Genomic DNA, 6340 nt, shown 5'->3' with positions numbered 1-6340 from the left:
GGCAATCAGCAGTAACATCCCTGAAGTCAGGGTCCTGCAGGGGAGGTGGGTGTCTTGCGTTGGCATACCACAGCCGGGATTCCCTTCGCTGAGGCATCTCTCAGTGTCCTCAGCCGCTCCCTCTTCTGCAGGATTTCTAAAACCTATACTAGCTACATGGCAGAACCTGCTGCCCAGCTCCTTCCTATCAGGGCTCTGTCCTCCCTCACGCTGCCCTCTTTTATAACAGTGGCTGGTTGGCCCACTTAGATCCCTACTTCCTAACTGGCTCAGGGGCCCCAGCTACAGCCCACCTCCTGGGCCTCTGCCCTGCAACCTGCTCCACTAATGGGTCCCCAGGGATTTTCGTGGACTTTGTTGTTGCTGGCCAGGACTAGGGGGAAACCTGCCCTGTCAGCCCAGGCTCAGTGACAGCCTGCTGACAGGGTTATTAAAAGTTCACTTAACCCCTATCATAGAACTTAATGAAACATAATAAATAAAAATAAAATCTATTTGGGGGCTGCAGCACATCTCAGTGAACCCTTAGCTACTAAGAGGTAACTCCATAACTATAGGGGTACCACACATACAAGTTTAAGGGGTCTATTTACTAAGCAGAGTTAGGAGACAGAGCGAAAAGTGATAAGTAAGTGCTAAGGTGCCAGCCAATCAGCTCCCAACTGTCATCTCACAGGCTGTTTTTGAAAAATGACAATTGGTAGCTGATTGGCTGGCACCTTATCACTTTTCACTCTGTCTCCTAACACTGCTTAGTAAATAGACCCCTTAATACCTTATATCCTCTAATCTACAGCCATGGAATACTAAGGGCAGGTCTGCATTTTAAAATAATGCTTCTGTGAATGTTTCTGTAGCTACTTATATCCACAATACACAAAATGTTTGGATATTACGGTGCTTAAATAAAGTGGTTATGTATATGCAATTGTTTAAAAGGATCACACAGACAAAATCTGAGTTAACATACAATTGTATTGTTAATGTATAGGAAATACAGTGCACAAGATACAAGCAGTATTCAATTGGGATAGACAAATAACAAGATGAAATTATAAATGAAGTATTGCAGTGAGCTGTTCATCTTGAAAAGTAACCAGTGTGTTTGGAAATTAGAACTGTATCAATATGTTATTTGGAAACAATTGCCAGGCAAAAAGAAACAAAGCTGACAGTAATGCTGGCCATACACTCTGCAATTATCGGGACGATCCGCCCGATATCGGCGGATCGCCGCGATAATTGCAGCGTGTATGCGGGCGACCGAGGGTTAAATATTGCTCGGTCGGGCATGCTGGATTGTCCAGCATGCCCGTCCGATGCGATATTTACCCGGGAAACTGTCGGCCGCATCGGGCAATATATGCCCAGCGCGGCCGACAGACAGACATTTCCTGTGTTCCTTCCTACGGAAGGACAGGGAAATGTCTCCTCCCCCGGGGGGCGGAGCGTGGATGTCGGGCTATACACTGTGAGATTTCTCTCACAGTGTATGCCGGCGACATCTGCGGCTGGCAGGAAGCCAGATAAAATGTCTGTCGGTCTGACAGACATTTTATCTGGCAGTGTATGCCCAGCATTAGTAATCTCTGAAGACAGAACAGTCCCCGACATTTATTTCCAAATTAAGAATATTTCACCTAATCTATGTTTTATGAAGAATGAATAAAAAAACAAACCCTTTTATTTAAAAAAAAATAATGTATTAAAAGCTAAGTTTTATATTTTAATATATGACCAGTGCACCATTCCACTATTCTTTTTTTCTCCAATAAATCATCAAATTTTGTTAATAATAGCTATTTAAACCTGATTCAATATAGTTTTTGTTTAACAAAAATGCTAATTCAAGTTTACATAGCTATTATTTACATAATGTGATAATTAAAAATAAATCTACTAACATTTTTGAAAAAAAAAATTATAGTTAAAAAACCACACTCAACTATCAAATATCTGCTCTCAACAATAACTACCTGACCCTCCTCTGAATCTCCTCACAAACCTCAAAGTGAAAGAGGAAGTGGATAGCCTAATTGTGCATTTTGTGGTAATGTCAATTGACTGGGGTTTTCACACACCAATTAAAAGGCCCCAGGCAATGAATGTTAATTGAATGCCTTCTAAAGATAGGTACACAATGAACAGATGGGTTGGGTATGAAATACCAACAGTCGGGATGCCGGCTGTCATAAGACCGACAGCGGTGTCCCGTTGCTCAGTATCCCGATCGGGGCTCTGTGAGTATGCTAACCCTCCCCGCTTCTCTCCCTAACACTGACACTCTGTTCCTGCATCCTAACGCTAACCCTCCCCCCATCCTAACCCTCCCCGTTAGTGCCTAAACCTTATCCCCACCCCTTGGTGCCTAACTCTAGCCCGCTCCCAGAGGAGGTGCCTAACATAACCCTCCCAGTCCATAGCCTAACCCTACCCTCCCCCCCACGTAGCTTAATCCTAACCCCCCCGTGGTGCATAAACCTAGCCCCCCCATGCTGCTAACACTTAACTCCCCCCGCTATACTTACGTTAGAGGTGACGGCTGTCGGGTATCTGGCATTGGCATCTGAACTGGCGTTGAGATTCCAGGTCGGGATTCCGGCACCGGATTTCAACAGCCGGCATCCCTGCTGTAATTGTAATAACTTCAGATCAAGTGATCTGCAGGTATATCTGCAGATTATGGTTGTTCATACACACTGAACGTCCATCATCTGTCTCTGACCATGGGTCCCACTGGCCAGGGTAGCGTGTCCCGCCCCCCTCCCCACGGCCTCTGCTGCAAGTGTACGGGTGGGCGGCAGCCTGCCCATACACACTGTCTGGTGGACAGATATATCTGCAGATATATCTGCCATCGACCATGGAATCTACGCAATTTTTGTCTGTGAACGACATTGTTCACAGACATATCGCTGGTACACACCGGTCGACGGGCACTTGATATACTGGCCGATCAATTGATCGGCTAATATATCTTCCAGTGTGTACCCAGCATAAAACACAATGGTTTCAGTAGAAACTGCAGTCAAATAGACCACACCATGGTGGATTGTAATTTAGAAACCTCCGGGGATCGACAGGGTGTTTCAGTCTAGACATCAAAACCGACCTTTAGTAAATGCTGTTAATTAATCATAAAAACCATTATCAATTTGCTGCAGTTTCCAGCAGTTTCAAAATGACACCAAAGCTCAGTAAATTTAACCCGTAATGTCTTTCTTTCTAAAGCTGGGTACACACTGATAGATATATCGCACGTTGACATACTATTAATACTATAATGATAGAAGTTTATTCTTTGCTGATTGAAGTGAATTGTGAACTTGCTATTTATTTTATTATTTTTGTTGTTAAATCATATACTGTCAAGAATTTTGTTGAATGTTGCAAGTTACCTTGTGCCTCATCTAAGAGGTGCCAAATGAATGGAGCGGAGGGAAACCTCTCTGTGGTAGAGCTGTCCTCCTAGACTTCCACCAAAGCAAACCAGTTTGCAGAGCACATGGTACAGGTACAGAATATGTATATAGATGTGCCTAGTTTTTCAGTGCAGTGATAAATTTTTAGTAATTTTGTGGAGCAATATTAATGATACAATCCCCAAATCCAGCGCTCCCCTGCATAGAGAGGCTGGGTCCCAAGAGTAAAGACAGTGGTCCCCAAACTTTTTTGAATCATGGTGTCCTAGAATATCAGAATCTTTTGACGACACCCCTAGGCTAAAAATGTCTTGAAAAACTCAGCAAAAACTATTAAATTAAGTAAATTGTGCTCACCTGTCCTCCTTAGGTTCAATTCTGCTGTGGTAGACAGGGGTGTGCATCTATTTGTCCACATATTTTATGATTGGCAGCCACCAGCACTGATTTTGTTGAAATATGGAGTGCATTACTGCGCTACCACCATGAATGCTCCTTACTTGAAGGCCTGCGTATCTATAAACCTGACCTGGTTAAGCACCTGGACTGTTTAGTGTATCTGGAATTCTGCTGGTGTTGCTATTTAAATCTGCATACCACCACCAAATAGCACACAGATATCAACAGGTTATGGACACAAGCACACAAACTCCAAGCACCTAAATGCTAGAAGACACATGTCAGCACAGAGTGTCAGCGCAGAGTATTACAAAAGCAAATTAGTGAGATTGCATAACTTTTATCACTGCACAGCATGTACACAGGTGCTGCATCCATGATGGAGTTCATTAAACTGAATGGTTCAGAAAGTTACAACACATAGAAATTTGCAATGGAAAAGCAAATAAAGCGTAAATTTGTGGAAAATTACAGTTGTCCCAGATGAAAATACAAGCCCAGATTATATAGAAAGAGACATGGAAACAATAGGTTTAAGTGTTGAACATCATGTTTATTCTATTATACATGAAAAAATGTCAGCTAAAGACATGTGGATAGCCCTGCAGGCAGCATTTGTGGATGGGTGTCTGATAAGAATAAGTGGTCTGAGGAGTATATTGTATAATACCAAGTTGAGTGAATGAGTAACTACATTGACAAAATGATATCCGTATCCCAGCAATTAACGTCTGTAGGAGTCCAAAATGATGACAAGGAGACTGCAATGGTAATGCTACAGAACTTAATGCTTGAATTTGACTTCCTGGTAGTAGCGTTAGAAGCTAACATAGCCAAGCTAACTGCAGAAATTGTCAGGACAAAACTACTACAGTTCTAAGAACATGTCAGTTGAGTTAAATGCTTAGAATACTGCATTATACTCTAAAAGTGAAAGGCCCAGAAAATTCAAATACAAGTTTTCCGTATGTCATAAAATAGGACACAAAGCATCTGAATGTAAACTGAAAACTGTGAATGCTACATAAAGTAAGAAGTACAGCAGAAGAGATGAGTTGGCTTTGAGCGTCGCAGACCCGGACAGAAAGGATTTCTGGTATATTGGCTCAGGTGCTACAAAACATTTCAGTTGTAATAAAAAGTGATACACTATATTGAAAATGTATGATCCTATAACAACTAAAGGAATTAGAAATTAAGTGCTTACTGCTACAAAAGTTAGTCACTACCCACACGAAAATCAGGACTACAACCAAAGTCACAGTAATCCAAGATGTTCTTTATGTACCAGATATGGGAGAAAACATCTTAGCCATAAATATCCTAGAGCACAGAGTCCAGCTCGCAAAAGGAAAGTGCATTGTTCAGAACAAAAGATGGATTGTGAATACTGCAGGTACCCAAGCAATTATATGTCCTAGACACATAACAGTATTATGCATTGATGACATCTGAAGTACAGTCTATGGCACAGAAGGTTAGGTCATCTTGGATATGACAGTGTTCAGACCCTCCTAGATGGGATTGTTACCATAATATCAATGACTGATACAGAAAAGCCTATATGTGAAAGCTGTATTAAATGCAAGCAAAGCCATTGTCTATTTCCAAAATCAGCAAGCAGAGCTGAGGCATGCCTGGGAATGGTGCATACGGATATGTGTGGTCTGATGAAAGTTAAGTCAATAAGTGGATACAGATACTTTATAAAATTCATGAATGATTTTGCAAGAATGATGCATGTTTACTTCGTTAAAGTAAAAAAATTAAGTGATGAACAAGATTGCAGACTATAAGAAACTAGTAGTGATACAAACCAGTCACAAAATAAAAGTCTTGAGGTCTGATAATGGAGAATATCTCAACAAAGATGTGGAAATCTCCCTGAAGAAGCATGACATTGAGCATGAATTGGCCATTGGATACATGCCAGGGCAGAATGGTGTAAGTGAGCATGCAAATCGTACTAAACGAGTGGTTTTGGGCAAAAGCAGTGCCCACAGCAGTCTATCTGAAATATCAAGCTCCCTCAGTTGCCTTGAAGAACAAGACACCAATAGATGGATGGTCTGGGAGAAAACCAAGTATTGGGCAGCTCAGAGTTTCTGGGTGTACTGCCTTTGTACATATACTCAAAAAGAGAAGACAAAAGATGAATCCAAAATCCATGAAATGCATCATGCTTGGATATTGCCAAGAGACTAAAGGTTATAGACTCTGGAATCCAAAGACTAAAAAGCTTGTCAAGTTAAGGGATAGTGTATTCCAAGAGAGAGTACCACAAATAGAAAAGGTGGAATTGTATTTGCAGAACAAGTATGTGTTACTAGATATGCCAGCAGTTGGAGACATACCTGAACCTGAAGCTATCAGTGTGGACATCCAACCACAGAAAAGCGCCTCTGCAGAACCAGTGGAACAGTAGAAAGCCACCAAACACATATTATGAGGAGTTTGCAAATATTACATTATGTGAGCCCCAAAATATCCAAGTCAAGTAATGACTGGTATGAGTGGAA

This window comes from Taudactylus pleione, unplaced genomic scaffold (genome assembly GCF_031769625.1).
Source record: "Taudactylus pleione unplaced genomic scaffold, aTauple2 ptg000018l, whole genome shotgun sequence".
Taxonomy (NCBI): domain Eukaryota; kingdom Metazoa; phylum Chordata; class Amphibia; order Anura; family Myobatrachidae; genus Taudactylus; species Taudactylus pleione.
This window is presented reverse-complemented; position numbering follows the sequence as displayed.